Source organism: Phaethon aethereus (genome assembly GCF_964289735.1).
Source record: "Phaethon aethereus genome assembly, chromosome: 9".
Taxonomy (NCBI): Eukaryota; Metazoa; Chordata; class Aves; order Phaethontiformes; family Phaethontidae; genus Phaethon; species Phaethon aethereus.
This window is the reverse complement of record NC_138585.1, coordinates 9,683,933-9,699,992: the sequence shown is the minus strand read 5'-3', so window position 1 is coordinate 9,699,992 and position 16,060 is coordinate 9,683,933.

Genomic DNA, 16,060 nt, shown 5'->3' with positions numbered 1-16,060 from the left:
ATAGCTCCATGATCCCCAAGAAGAATTGGACCTGAGCTTTGACAGCGATGCACTTTGGGAAAAGGAGGAGGTATACAAGCTTAAGCAAGGGAAGTAAAGTTTCTAAGTAATTAGGGAGCGGTAAATAGGGAGTTAGTAAACTCTTCTGGGAGATCCAGGTGGAAATCCATGATGGCAATACAAGAGAGGTCCAAAGGGCAGAGAGCGGCAGCTAAGGAGCTCTACACAAACTGTAGATTTGTCAAGCAGAAGGGCTATGAACCAGGAGTTTTTAAATGTCCAAGCAAGGATGGCTAACGAGTGAAAAGAACGTAAATTCTAAGGAAGAAATACAGATTCTAGTAAAGGAAAACTGAAAGAATGAAGCGCTTAATTCAAGCTCTTCAAAAGCACAGGGGGATGAAGGCTCCCGTTCCTCCTGCACAGGGACAATGTGGAGATCAGGAGTGAGGAAGGCCATAGGGACTGGTTGGTTGTTAGAGCAGCTTTATTGGTTGTAATGGGCTCTGCAAGGGGTGAGGGCTTATCTGGAGAATTAAAGTCACCCTCCTGTCTGTGGTAGGGTGAGCTGCTGGGAGAAGAAACTCAGATATAGACTAGCTGATAGCAAGTAGGAAAGAGGTAGTTGAAGGTAGCCTTGTGTTTTCTGCGTCCCCACCTACATCTGTAATCTCCTTTCTGATCTCTCCCTTTCGAAACCGTAGGTGTTGGTGATGATCTAACCAACACCTGACTTGCCAGCCATTTGTCCTTGGAGGGCTGGGTAGGGACGCGTGCGGCAGCATCGTGTGATCAGGGGAGTGGCTGTCACCCTGGCAGATCCCTTCGGAGGACTACCGAAAGATCTCCGTAATTTTCCCTTCACCCTTAAACCACCCCTTTCCATCCAATCGATGATGAACAAACTTGAAAGGCGCGGCCTGTCGAGCTGATGTGCAGAGCGGAGGAGAGCTAAGCTCTGCACTACCAAGAAACCAGAGGAATGATCCCTGTGGTGCCCTTTCTGATGTTTATTGTGTATTCTGTCTTCCCTGTGTATATCTACATAATGAATCTCTATTGCAATGCAGGAAGGTCCTTCCCTCACGAATCAGAACAAATACAGCCACACCAGCTACCATTAGTTGTTTAAAAAAATTCACTCCGAAGTCTAAATCGTTGGTCCGATTTCTGCTGTGGCTGATTACACTAACCCTCCGGAACAGAAAGTACATTTTTGTAAGCTAGCAATGGTAAAAAAAAAAAAAAAAGGTCTTACTAGCCCAGGCTAGCTACTGAAAATGCTCTGCACCTTTTTGGTCTGTTCATAACGTACTGTGGGTAGCCAATAGCTCTTACAGGTTAATCTGGGGACAAAAGCAGGCTTTGTTCTGATTTTGGATTTGTGCTTGGTTTTGCACTGATATGAATACAAGATACAATACAACTAAGATTTTGAGGTTTTTACTATTAAATGTGGAGCTACGTGTATTTGATATCTCCAGCAATTCCCCTTGAGACTGATTTTTTCCTCGGATGATGAGTTTTGCCAAACGTGTTTTCCATTCTTGGCTTGGACCATCTTGGTTTCATCAAAAATGGTTTTATATATCCCTTTGAATGAGACTAGGGAATAAATAGTATTTATTTTAAGTTGATGATGATTTTAAGATGAATTCTTTTGTTGAAAGGCTCATTTTGTTGAAAGGCCATCTTGTTCAGAATAAGAACGTGTATGTTCCTCTCTACTATGCTTGAACTAGTTCTGCCCCAGCTGGATGAAGCAGTTTACTTGTGGCAACAAAGAACTTGACAAAGACTGTAAAAGCTGTTCAAGAAGCAGGATAAATAGCTTGAGCTCAGCTCCTAGGCCACTAATAGGAGCCTGACTGGCCATTTAGTGCCTGTGTGGCCCATGCTTGGGTGTAGATTTGTCACGCACTCGGAAACTGGCATCGTCCTCACAATGGACATAGCAGAGAGCTGCCCAAATCTGGACAGGTCATCAGCCGTCTGAAAAATTGTTTGCAGCTGCAGCTAACCCCTTACCGCTGCTTTGCTGCTTTTTCTCCTGAGCGGGGCTGCTGCATTCGCTGCTGCAAGCAAGGGAAATCCAAGTCCCAGTCTTTCATGGAGCCGGGGACAGGAACTGGGGTGGGACCTGGCTGTGGAATTTGTGAAGTGGGATGATGTGCGTATGCACATGTAAACCAGGAGCTGTACTGTAATAGGAATTACAGCTCAGGGGCACAATGCTAACTTTGGCTGCATGGAATAATATGGAGACAGCATTTTGTTTGTGTGGCCAGCAAGCATGCTGTAATCTGTTTGTGTAACGGTTTCAAAGGGTGCAGGATTCGCACACTTCGAAACATACTGCTGTTGGAGTAATTTGTCCTCTCTGCTGCACGCACAGCAGAGCCTGCAGCCCCTCACGGAGCATGCTGTGGCTTTGCTTGTCTCCTTTGTTGCTGCTTGGCTAGCTTTCCCCTTGCTTTTCTCCTTTCTTTTTCCTACTCTGACAGAACTGGAACAGGCTGCCCAGGGAGGTGGTGGAGTCACCATCGCCGGAGCCGTTCAAAAAATGGGTAGACGTGGCACTTCGGGACATGGTTTAGTGGGCATGGTGGTGTTGGGTTGACGGTTGGACTTGTTGGACTTGATGCTCTTAAAGGTCTTTTCCAACCTTAATGATTCTGCGCTTCTGTATTAGTCTTCTAGGAAAGGGAAAGCTGAGTATTTCTGAAGCACTGCAATGCAAACAAACCAACTGCAAATGAACCTTGACTGGGAAAATCTGTGCCACGCAGCATAGCCATCACAGCGTGCAGTATGTGCAAACTGCTAGAAAAGACTGCCAGGCTGGTGAGGAGCCCTAAGGACCAGGCATCCTCACACTCCTTTGCCAGTAGCGGGGTTTGTGAGAAATAGATTAAAACTAATTTGTGAATTAGTTTTAAAATGTTATTTTATTTTTGCTTGATGGGCCTGTACACTGTATAAAGTAAACATCAGTTACCAAGGTATGCTGTTCCACCTCTTCAAAGCCTTGTACGAGTAATATCTGAAATGCAGGTGAATGGTGGAGTCCACATTTTCCCAAGGGAAAAGAGAAAAGCAGTGCAACATGCAATGGGCTATAGGGCAGGTGATCCAGCATGTCACTCCAGAGCTGCTGGCCATCAGATCTGTACTCTGGACCTTCTTTTGTTAACTGAAATAGGCAAGTACAAACGTAAAACTGGAGAGATGTGAGTTTCCAACTGAGAAGCAGAACCACCAAGCAGCTAATTGGGAGGAGGCGAGCTCCAACTTGTCCAGCTGTTCTGTCCCAACAGCTTGCCTGATGGTGTAATACACTAAAAACAACAGTAATCCTGCTGTCCAGTAACGTGTATAGGCTAGTTACTGTAAGCTTAACTACAGCTGAAAGCAGAGGTGCAGAAAGGAATATCACAGGTAAAGCCAACCCAAATCTACAGCAACAAGTCTTTCAAGGGATTGGCCACTGAGATGACAGACTCTGTTACGTTGGCTTCCACTGCTTACCAGATTTCTGTTCGCTGCCCCTAAGCCAACAGCTTCATTCCTCATTTTGTCCTGTGGCAACATCCGGCTACCAAAAACAGTAATGCAGTTTTATGTATGGAATTTGCTGGGTCTTCTAGGGCAACACATCTTCCCTCGCCTCACCTCTAAGTATGGGCATTAAAGAGGAGGTATCATTGCCTGCTTCCACACCTGAAGTGAGAGTATTGTTAATTGAGTAAGAAATATTAGACTGCTTTTTGAGGTTGTTTTGCTAACACAGGCTAACATCCTCAGCTATACGCCTTGGTTCCCATGCTTTGGGGCTAAGAGATGTGAATAGCAATGGAATATTCTGATGCCAAAACAGCACCTGGCCCTGAGCAGCAAGGTCACTGCTGTCATGCAGGCTGCCCAGGCTTTGGGCTCTTCTGACAAGTACTGCTTATGGCATAACTGTCTGAAAATCTGTCCCATGTTCAGGATTTTTCCTATGACCCTGCATCTTCTTGTGCACTGCAAATATTTCTTTGCACAATGCTTAGACAAAGGGCAGATGAGGTAGAGCTGTTTGAACAGCCACGCAGCACCAGAGCACTTTGTGGTCAAAGTAATCCCAAAGAATCTTTCAAATCCGTGCATGTCACCAAAATACAATTAAGACGCAGGATTGCCCAACAGAGCTCTTGATTCATAGGACTAGGACTGATGAGCACCAGGGAAGCAATGGATTTTGTTGGGTAACCTGTGGGTTTGGATGCACAATCCTTCAAGCCAAGTCATTCTCGTAGGCCTGGGAAATCCTTGAATGACAATTTCTGCCACTGCCACAGGTCTTCATTAAAACACAGGGCAAAATCCACCCATCACGTAATAGCAAGAAGAAAACACTGTGAGTAAAAATCCTGCTCTAATGTTTAAATTCCTGCTAACCTAAAGCAGACATCTTTTTTGCTTATGGCTGCAGAAATGAGACTTTGGATGAAGCTCCTGTCAGCAATGAGACTGATCAAGCACCGCGTGCATCTGACAGCCAGCTTGGCACCGCCTCGCCACATGCAGCAGCTGGGCGCCAACGATTTCATGTGCAAGTAGGCCTGAAAGGCATATTAATTCTTAATTAAACGTTTAAGTTTCAAGTTTATAAGGGCCTCCGTAAGATATGTGTCAGTAATATGTATGCCACTATGAATGAGGAGGTAGGTCTTACGCTACGCATTGTTGGTGAGCAAACGAAAGCTCTCTACTGAGAATAAAAAGATGGATAGATAGATACACGTGTATATGTGTTGTGTATATATACACAAGTCTATTTTTAAAGAAAGACATCCGGCACAAGTCACACCTTTGCAGCGAGGAGAGCTGTGGCAGTTTCACAGACCTTGATGGCTGGGGCAGCTGCACACAGGAGGAGGAAGCCATGGAGGTTGGTGCAAAGAGTTTTGATCAGAAGGGGAAATCCTAAAAATAATGTCATAAGCTAATGCTGACACACATGGAAAGCGCTTGGCAGAGTTACGTAAAGGATTGGTTGGTGTGTAGGTTTCTATGGAGGGAAGGGTGGCTTGGATTATTTTTTTTTGGTGGTGAAAATCTAGGAAGGTGAGGAGATCACGAGGACATGAAGAGAGAGAGAGTGTTAATGGTTTGGGTTCTGGAGAGATATGACTAGAACATTAATCTTCCCTATAGAAAGAATTGCATCTATTTCACCAAATTTTTTTTCAGCTATTTAGCCCTCTTCAGAACATACTGGCTTCCTAGCAAGTTTTTTAGGAGTTGGGCAGAAGGCGTGCAGAGCTGGACTTTGATGCTCCCCTCTTCTTTCTGGATGCTGTCCTACAAATACTAAAAAGCAACTCTGGAATATCATAGCATTTCTTCTCATAGGCATCTACACGCATTTTCTTGTTAGTAAGCACCCTATGTCACTCTTTAAAATGCCCAGTAGTGTATTTACAGTATTTACACCGAGTGTATCTGGTAAGTATCACCACAGCTCCTGTATATGGTGTACCAGCTATACATTACACAAAACTTCAAAAAACAAGTCACTTTTAATCATTTCTCTTCCTTTCAGAAATGCGCTTATGTATGTGTTGTTCTCTCACCCATGGTGAAGGAGTGTTTGGAATGTGTCATTACGGGTAACAGATGTATTTGAATAAGGGCTTTTTTGGATGTCTGACTGTTCGTTGGGATAAGTCCTTGAAGTCAGGGCAGTTCTGAAATGTGAAAGCAGCATTAAATAAAAAAAACCCCAAACAACCAACCAAACAACCCATGCCACTCTCCCTGAGTGAGAATCTACAATGAAATGAATCACTCTTTTATCTAATTGCAAAATTCTTTAGACATGTTTCTCCTACAGCAAATGGGCCAGCATTAGGCTGATTGATGGGGCTTGTGAAATGATCTTTAGGACCTTCCACTCCGATCAAAAGTCTTTCCAAATCCTAATAGTCCAGCTGGTCCGGAGACGGAGCGAGGGATGTCTTCAGATCTTTGGGGTGCGTTCAAAAATGCAGTCTTTCTTTTAGCAATGTAAGTATATATAAGTTTTTGGTGCTTTTCCAGCTGCTCATTTAAATTTGACCTAGTATGGAGCACTAGGTGTGAAAGAAATACACATAACTTTAAAACTTAACTAGAAAAGGATCTTTGTTTAATTTAACAGCTGGCATTCTGCCTCTTGCTTTTTCTAGTTGCTAACAGCAGGCAGCTTCAATCTCCGTCAGGTCCTGAGAATGGCTAGAGGCACCGCGTACACAAGAGGACAGGATTTACACCTTTCCATTTGGCTGACTTTGCCTAATTTGGCAGAAAAACATCTTCGGCATTCCGAAGTTTTAAGAAATCTGCACACTAAGTGAGGTTTGCTGAACTGTTGCCTGATGTCTAGGAGTTGCTAAACTGCGATAGCATTTAGACAATGAAACAGCTAAAATAGCACAAGCCTTACTCCTGTTATTTCTAAAACTCCTTGGGGCCATCCTAGAATTTACTTGCTTTTATTTTCCTGAACGATCAGATACTAGAGACAAGGTTTGCAGTTAACATTCATCCCACACGTTTTTCATTAACGCACACATTGGTTAAATTCTTGTTCTGCTAAGATGCCTACTTGATTTCAAAAATGAAATAAAATTGGATGTATTAGAGGCGGAGAATTCTTGAAGGTCTTTAGCTAAGATGAAGCCAAACCCTTGCGAGTTAATTAAAAGCCTCCTTAAAGGCAGTCGGATTGATGGCAGGGTAACAAAAGGACACTGGAGCCCCTCCTGCGCCCCAGCGGAGGACTCGAGGTCTCGGGGAGAGGGGTGTCAGGAGAGCAAGCCCCGCGGCCGCCCAGCGAGTCAGCGACCACGGGTGCCGCCGTCCCGGTACTTCTCCGACAGCCGTCCCGGGAAGGGACTGGCCCTGCTGCTGCACCTCTTGAACTCAGTGGAAATATTTGCTCAGTGTCTCAGGGAACAGGGGCTGGACCCTTAGCAATAAACACGCTTTTTCATGGCAAAATGAATGGGAATTGTTTCTAATATATGCGTATACATACAGTTGTCCTGCATGTTTGAGATGTCAAAAATAACCCTTACGATGGCCTTCAAAGTAAAATTGAAGTAAATGTTAAGTAATATTGATAAAAAAATGAAATTGTATCATTTTGAAACTGCCAGAATATTGTGATTGTTTTGTATTTTCACCTCGTTTTTGTTTTTTATACTACAGTCCTGAAACCAGTAGAAAATAATGAATCCGTATTATTGGTTGGACAAGGTTTCTGATGATAGCTTGTGCCCACGCCTAGTTGTTATAACTCCTCAATTAGAAGTACCAGAAAAGTAGGTGAGGGAGATTATAGTTAAGTAATCTGCAGGGTTTTTTTTTTATTCCGATATTCCCAGCTAGACATGGCAGGATCCCGTTGAACTAAGAAGAAGAAGAAAATTACATTCCAGAAACAATTCTTATTGCCTGTCTTAAATTTCCTACCAGTATTCTCTCTCCATACTGAAACAGAAGTGTTTTACAGATTCTGGCTTTCTTTATAGGGGTATCAAACTTGCTGTTTGCTCAAATTAAAGAATATCACGTGTATGTGCAATAAGAAATTATTTTCAAGAGTGCTAGGCGCAGCATAGCTCACCTGAGGAATATTGCTTGCCTTACGCTATATGGGCAGAATCTGCAGACTCTCTAACAGCATTTGAGAGTCCTCAGCCTGTTGCTCCGAGATGTGCTGGCTACACTGGAGCACACTTGAAGTCTTACGGAGATGAGCCAGGGGCTCCTGAGGTAATAGGAGCCAAGAGAGAAACACCAATAAAACACCTCAAAAGAATTAAGGGCTGTTCGTCTAAGAAGGTGACATGGCCTCCACACCGATGCACGCAGCATGGGCAACAAACAGGAGGAGTTGAAAGCCACCGTGCTGCTAGAAAGCTACGACCTTGTAGCCGTTACTGAAACTCAGTGGGACGAACCCCACGACTGGAGTGCAGCTATCGACGGTCACAGGCTGTTCAGAAGGGACAGGCGAGGAAGGAAGGGTGGAGGCGTTGCCCCTCTACATCAAGAAATGGATAGAGTGTGAAGAGCTGTCTCGGAAGAACAGCCACAAGGAGGTTGAAAACTTATGGGTAAGAATCAGAGACGGAGGCAACAAAGGGAACCTTGTGGTTGGTGTCTACTACAGGTCGCCCGATCAAGGGGAGCCTACTGACGAAACCTTCTTACTCCAGCTGCAGGAGGCATCGCGCTCGCAGGCTCTCGTCCTGCTGGGGACTTCAGCCACCCCGACATCTGCCTCTGAGGACAGGCTGAGGGAGTTGAGGCTGTCCAGCCTGGAGAAGAGAAGGCTCTGGGGAGACCTTATTGCAGCCTTCCAGGACTTAAAGGAGGCTCATAAGGAAGATGGGGACAGACTTTTAGGAGGGCCTGTTGTGATAGGACAAGGGGTAACGGCTATAAACTAAAAGAGGGCAGGTTTAGACTACATATAGGAAGAAATTTTTCCCAATGAGGGTGGTGAAGCCCTGGCACAGGTTGCCCAGAGAGGCGGTGGATGCCCCATCCCTGGAACCATTCCAGGTCAGGTTGGACGGGGCTCTGAGCAACCTGACAGAGTTGAAGATGTCCCCGCTCACTGCAGGGGGGGCTGGACTAGATGATCTTTAAATGACCCTTCCAACCCAAACCATTCTGTGATTCTATGATTTTAAATTGAAGTAGTGATTTTAATAATGATATGAATAAAACACCCCTACACTCCAGGTAGCTGGAGTCAAATATGCCTTGAGATCTGGCCACAATTGATTTCAATCCCTAGGAAGAATTTGGGTCAGAAAGAGACACTATGAAATGCGATTGCCAACCCGAGTACCACCTGGAAAAGCTGTTACTGTTTGTTCAGATATCTTTGGGTTTTTTATCAGCACAGCAGGCTTGTGTAACATCAGTAACAATGAACTTTTGTTAATATACACTGCATTTATATTAGGAAGATTTTGCCATACATCTGATATGCCCATCCTGGGAAAAATGGTCTTGCATATACATTTTTATTCTAGTATATGTAGCTCTTCATCCCTTATGACCTTGGGGTTTTTTGCAGTTTGTCTTTTAATGTCTTGAGAAACTGTAGCTTTTTCATGGGAGTGGATCTGTGCCACAAAGTATTAACATACCGTGCCCTCTCACCAGGACATTATTTATTTAGGTATTTTCTAAAGGTAAAAGAAATAAATTATTCGTATCAAAAGCTTATCCTTACCTTGCATCCATGTCATGACTGTTCAAAACGCCAGACTCAGCTGGCCTGATTTACCAAACCCACGGGGTTCTCTGCATGAGAGACATATGCATATATATGTGATCTCATGTGTGTTCACAGCAGGTTCAAGATATCTAGTATGCGATTTTTTTTTCTCATTTGGTTTAGGTCTTCTTTTAGACTGAAAGTCCAAGAAAACACATCTTCCTTCCTGCCACACCTTCCCCATAACCTGCCTTATCCACATCATTTTCAAGCTTTTTTGTAGAAGTCTGTCTATTTTTTTGTGCTTATCCAGTCCCAGATATGAGTATTGTTTGTTGACCCTTAGATAACTGTGTAATAAAATAGCAGCAATAATCTTATGGTTTAAAGAGGCATCTTGTCTGAATTTATCGTCATGGTATAAAATCTGTTAAAATACCACTTTTTGCATTGAACTCAACCTTGTGAGTTGAGAGCTGTTTAACGGCCAAAAGACAGTTACATTTTTCACGGATGTTTCAGATTTTTTATGCAGAACTAAAAAGAGGGACAGCTGTACAATGCAACATGCTTAACTACTTGGTGGTCATGTGCCATGACCACTTCGCAAACACCTTTGATGAAAGTCTTGCTGCCTCTACCTCCAGTTTTGCATTTTCACCATAGCCAAGAGTTACCACCAGCACAACTCTGCCAAAAAGGTGTATCCAGGGGAGGAAATGCCTGCTACTCTGCTTCAGGCAAGTTCCACTGGGTTAGTTCAAACGGCTGACAAAGGCAGGCTTGCACTAGCCAGTATGCTTTGTCTTGGGCAGATTAGGAAAACAGCAGCACAATTCCAATTTATGGAGCTAGAGGCAGAGCCCTGATTCCTGGCAATGCCCATTCAAGATGCCTGGCGTCTTTAGCCTGCAGAGCCGGGTCTGGATGAGAACGTTTACCGGCAGCCTCTAAAATAATGACCGTCTCTGAGGCTACGGTCATGCGGTCATTGTAGAAATGGCTTTGTGGCACTTGAAGACATCCATTCTCACCCGTAAACTGGAAATTATCCTCCTCCTGGTACAGCTCAGACGTCAGAATAAAGCAGCCGGGAGCTCCTCACGGTGTTTCAGCGCAAAGGCAGCAGGTGAGTACCCGCTGGTGGCAGTGGCGTGAGCATACCCCCCTGATTCCCACTGGAATTTAAACACCAATCTTTTTATACAGCCTTTTGCGCTACACAATAGGGCAGACTGTACAGCTGCTGTGGAGCCATGACAAACATCTGGATGTCAGTCACATCTTAAACTGGCACAGCTGCTTTTCCAGTAAATACCTGACCCGAGACTGATGATCAGTCGCTTTGCGGCGCAAGGCTTTCTATGGCAGCGTAAAGGACCTGGAACGCATGCAAACTACAGCCGGCTGGAGACTTCGCCCGTGCAGAAGTAACTTTAAAGATGATGCATATATTTTAGGAGGAGGAAATTCCCATGTGGGAAACCTAGAGTTTTTACCTGAACGTGAAAAGGCCACAAATGTACAGGCATTTTAAGTATGCAAGGCGACCAATTCTCTTACTTAGCTAACAGGAAACGTCAAAATAGCTGAGGCATGAAAGTCAGTAACAGCCACAAATAATCTCTGGTGAGTGTCACTGTGAAAACTCTGAAACGTGTTTCTCCCTCAACTTTCAAAGCAACAGTCCCAAAGAAACCGAATTGGTACTAAGAAACTAGATCTCATAAAAATTTGTCAGCTATGTCGGAGCACACATTCTCCACCAGCATCGTGTGTGCCACAGCAAAGTGATGAGAGAATGCCACCAAATAGCTGCGCTACCCACCCCCGGCTGCACACGGTGCCAAGAGCTGCTGATGGTGTTAGTACTGAAGTCAGTGCCTCAGGAAACCTGCAGCTTCTGTTCTGGGAGAGAGTGGTGTTAGCTCGTCCTGACAAAATTCACCCTCTTTGGACTCTGGCCTGGTATTTAGCAAGTTACCGAGCTTCATTTGACAGCTTGAATAATGAAGGATCTGTCGCATCTGTACGTAAATAGTTTTAAGGAATAATTACCTTTGGCATTGCATTGGTTTTCATCTTGCTTCACTTTCCAACCATTTTGTTGAGCTGTCTTTTCCTACTTGATTTAGATGGTAGTACTCTCAGAAACCACTTTCCCAAATGGGTGCTTTAAACACCAAGATCAGGTACCCCCTAACCTTTTGGTAGGTGTTTGTGTAGTGTGATGGTACCAGCGCGACCTTTTAACTTTCACCTGGGTTTCTATATAATATTTTCTTCAGTGGTTTGTAACAGAAACTCTTTTTTTTTTTTTTCTTCTGAAAATTTGCCTTGAGTGTTTTGAAGCATCTGGCACTTTCAGGCCATCTTCTGATACACTAGGTGCACACTTGTTCCCCTCTAAGAGCAGATTGTTGTGATGCGGTAGGAAAAATCTCTGAACCTGAACCATTTGTCTAACCACACCATTGCAGCTTTTACTGTTGGTCGCAACTGCTGTAGCATGATTTTTTTTTTTAGTAATGTGAGCATTGCACAGAAGATTTGCTCCAACCAAATTTCCTGTGACGCTACTGAAAGCCTGTAAAAACTCTCCACTTGACCATGGGGCAGTGGACTCGCAGCTGGAAAATGGGTCTGTAACACAAGAGTCTGCCTTTCCTCAATATGACACATCCCCTCTTCTAGCAGTAGCAGCGTAGCAAGGACACAGGCGTCTATACAGTTACATTGTACTGCTGTGGTCCTTGCTTGACAGAGACCAACGCAGGGTATGAAAGAAGCTGGTAGTACAGTAGTTACAGCAACTGCTCCCACAAGAGAAGCTGCAGTGCTGATGAATCACAGGCCATCAGTTTGCCGGTGTGTTTTGCAGTCATGTTGTGCAAGACTGTCAGAGGTGTGCATTGGAGACGTGAGTTTGCACTTGAAATGAGACTTGACCTAGTCTGTCAAGGACTTCATTATTATTCCAACAATCTTAAAGTGGGTCAGGTACTGAAAGGGAAGCCAGTGCTGGCTGGACAGCATTAATTTTGGTTATTATGTGCATTGTCTGGTTAGACCTGTTTTTAAAATGAGCCACTACATGATGCTCTCATTACAGCAACCTCATCATCTCTCCTGCCAGTCCTCAGCACGCTGCCTGTAAACAGTCCACTCTGAGCCCATCGGCACTAGGAGCAGATCTTGTGGAGCACGGTGGTGGTGGAGCCTGCTGTCGGGTTGGCTGTGGGGCAGAAAGCATTACACAGAGCTCTATGGGAGAGCATAGGTTAAGCTGTGCCCATCGGCAAGGGTTTTGTCTGTTAAGTCAGGTCACTAACAGAGAAAATAGGGTTGAGAGCGTACCTCAACATCTCTTCTTCTTCCTGCTTGGAAGAATATTTGAAAGTACTTCAGTCTGTTTTAATTTTGAAACTGTTGAGTTGTTTAGACTGTCATATTTTAGCATTTACTCTATTTGTGGTGGCATTTAAATGCAACTGAAATTAAATTTAAACACAGCTCAGCCAAATGTTCTAAGCAACGAGTTTCCATGAGGGAACAAGAAAAGAAATTTATGCTGCCTGTTTTCCTTCTTGCCTTGCCACTCCACAGCCTTTCACTGCACCCCCAGGCCTCTCAGCCAGCCTCACTGCCTCCACCATGTCAAAAAAAAACAACCAAACCAACCAAACAATAAAACACAACTGTGCTCCTTTTTAAAGAAAATAAAATAGTATTTACATTATTTCTGTAGAAAGAAGAAAGGGGCGGGAAAAAAACTCCAAAATTACAGATCTACTTGGTATGCTGGTAGCTTTATGATGTTGAATTATACCTTTCTCTAAAGTCCTCTGAAGCAGTGATGGAGGAAGATAAAACCAAGCTTTTTCTTCATCCAGGACATGCAGGAAAGAAAAGAAAAAGTCTCAAAGTGGATAGAAATGATGTGAAACAGTGTGCCTTGAAATTGTTCTGTTTCTTTGAAGAGATAGGTAACAGTGCACTGGTAAATCATGTTTGTGAATATCTGTCATGTTTTTGCAGGATGCTGTTGTCCCTGTATGTATGGTAATCGATGAACCTTGTACACAAATCAGTCAGTTATTGTTTTGATTTGCAGAGGAGGGATTAAGGCATTAAAAGTATACATTTATCTGGTTGTCCTGAGCTTTGTTGTTCTTTCAGCGATTTGGAGTAAGATTCTGCTTTTGGCAGAACTATTTTTGGCAGAATCCTCAACACGATCTATTCAAAGACACCCTGTGGTTCATTCATTGGATGCTTGTTTTGCTGGTGCACATCTGTGTTGTTATTAAAAAATATACATTTTTTTCCTCAGGTTGTAGAAATTGTGATGAAAAGAATTATTTGTTTACTGTATCTCCTAAAATAGTAACATGGGAAAGTGAGGGAACTCTTACACATATGGTTACTGTGTCACAGATCATTCATGCAAATCTGAAAGCAACCATCACATGCAAAGTGATGCAGGCACTTACTGGGTGGGGGGGAGGCCAAAAAAAAAAAAAAAAAAAGGCAGCCTCCCCCTGATTCTGGGCTTTAAAGGGAGAGAACTCACTGCTTTTCCCATCACAAGATGCAAACATTATTTTGTTTCTTTTTCTCTGCAGTAGGAACTTACAGTGAGGTCAAGCCCTGAAACGCTTACCCCTGTGTCTGCAGTCAGGCATTAGGTGCTCTGCGGACCAGGATGCGGTCGTTCTGCTTCCTGCTGTGATAGAAATACTTTTTTTTCTTTATGCTTGTGTATTTATTTCAGTGGTCAAATATCACTGATGGTGAGGGAATATGTAAGTAAGTCTTGAAGATATGTATGTATGATTCCTTGGAAGTGATGTTTACTTTAAAAAAAAAAAGAAAATCTTGGTTCCTGGCTTCGGTGGAGCACAATCAAACCTTACCAAGGAAAAAGTCACCATTTGAAATGAAGAAATCATATTCTTACAGGTATATAGAGAATATTTTTCTGTAAGTTAAGCGAGAGCCATATTCTGCTTTTAAAGGCTTGATTACAAAAATGTAAATTTACATTTATTCTAATGCAGTGTACTCTTCAGATTCTTCTAAAACTTCTGCCGCCCTTTGCATGATTGAGGTGCTAAATCAGATTACAAAAACAGTGTTTAAATAATTAAATATTTGTTGCCACCTTCAAGATATACATGTCAATGGAAAGGGCCATCCTTCTCATGCTGACAGAAAGATGGCAACATGTCATTCAGGTGGAAATATTCTGTATGGATTAGCAGGCACCTGAGCAACTTCCCTTATTATTTAGTGATATCATCAATACCTAAATCAGACGACTGTTAGGACCTCAGAAAAAAAACAGTAAATGACTGCTTTGGATAATGGTGAGCTCTCCTCTGCACATTTTGGGGGCCTTCATACCTCTGCATGTTGTTGTGGTTGGTGTAGGATGCATTTAAGTCTGCTGCAATGCACAGATGTGAACCTCCCAACAAGGACAACCATTCTTCTGCACAAGAACCGTTACTTCGTTGCTGGACTAACAGAAGATACACAGGATATGTATGTGAGATAGCTGAGATGACCCGGTTAAGCAATAAGGTGGCTAACTCTTCCTATGCTAACCTGTCCTTCTCTACCCGCCTGTCTTCCTTCTGGTTCTGACCCACCTGGAATTAACATTATAAGCCCTTAACGAACCTCTAACTAGTTCTTTGTGTAAGCTTAAAGGCTAATTTTTAGTGAAAATTCATTTTGTACATTAGGTATGGAAATAGAAAATTTCCACTAAAAAAATAGTAATTGTCTCCACCTTGGACAGTCACAGAACAGACCTCAGACATGAAGGGAGGAGCTACGGGTGAATTTCTACACAGCAGATATCCCCACTGGGTCATAAATCTGCACAAAAAGAAGGCTTAGACTGCAAATTCAGCTTTTAGTAATAAAGTTAGATCTAGCAATATACTTATGTTAGTGTACTGTAGCTATAAGCTCACAGTGTAAAATAAAGCTGCTCATCATAAGAGTTGAGATCACTTAGTAGGAAACTAATTTTATTTTTTTGTTGAGTATACTGTGCTGGACTGAACAGTGTCTATGGGTGAGGCAGCACTTTTCTGATTTTGAGGTAAAAGGGTGCATTAGTAGCAACTTAGATGAAGAGAAGGCAAGAGGCTGGTGGTCCAGGGATAAGCATAAGGCCAGTACCAGAGGAAGCACAAAAGCAGTAATTAGAGAGGTTAATCTAAAGCAGTCTGCAGTAACGGATACTGTAAAAGTTGTTCTTTTTCTTCTTTCCTGAAAGAAGAAATGCCAGTTCCTCAAAAACAGTTTGTGAGGAAAGTTTTGGTTTTTGAACATAGCACTAAATTTGTTGAAAAGTACTCGTGTAATATTTTCAACATGAAAACTCTGTGCTTCAGTACGAATTTACTTTTTACTTTAGTTTTGAAAACTGTTTTTACAAGAGTCAAAACTAAACCTTTTCAAATTACTTGATCTTAACTGTCACGGAATGGAAAAAACCCCACATACTAACATAAGAGGTTGTCCTCATTTGGCAAAGGGAGTACTTAGGAGGAGAAATAAGACAGAAATTATATTGAAGCAATGTGGAAGCCATATTCTTCATATTAACAAATGGCAATCTTTTCCTTCTCATCTCATCTTTGTTTCATCTGCATTTTGACTATACTGTAATTTTGAAAAGGGCTGGTTCGTATTGCATAGTCATGTTGCAACCATTGTTTATTGTGTTGGTGTTATATAACATCTTCTCTAGGCGTATATACTTAATTCTGATCAGGA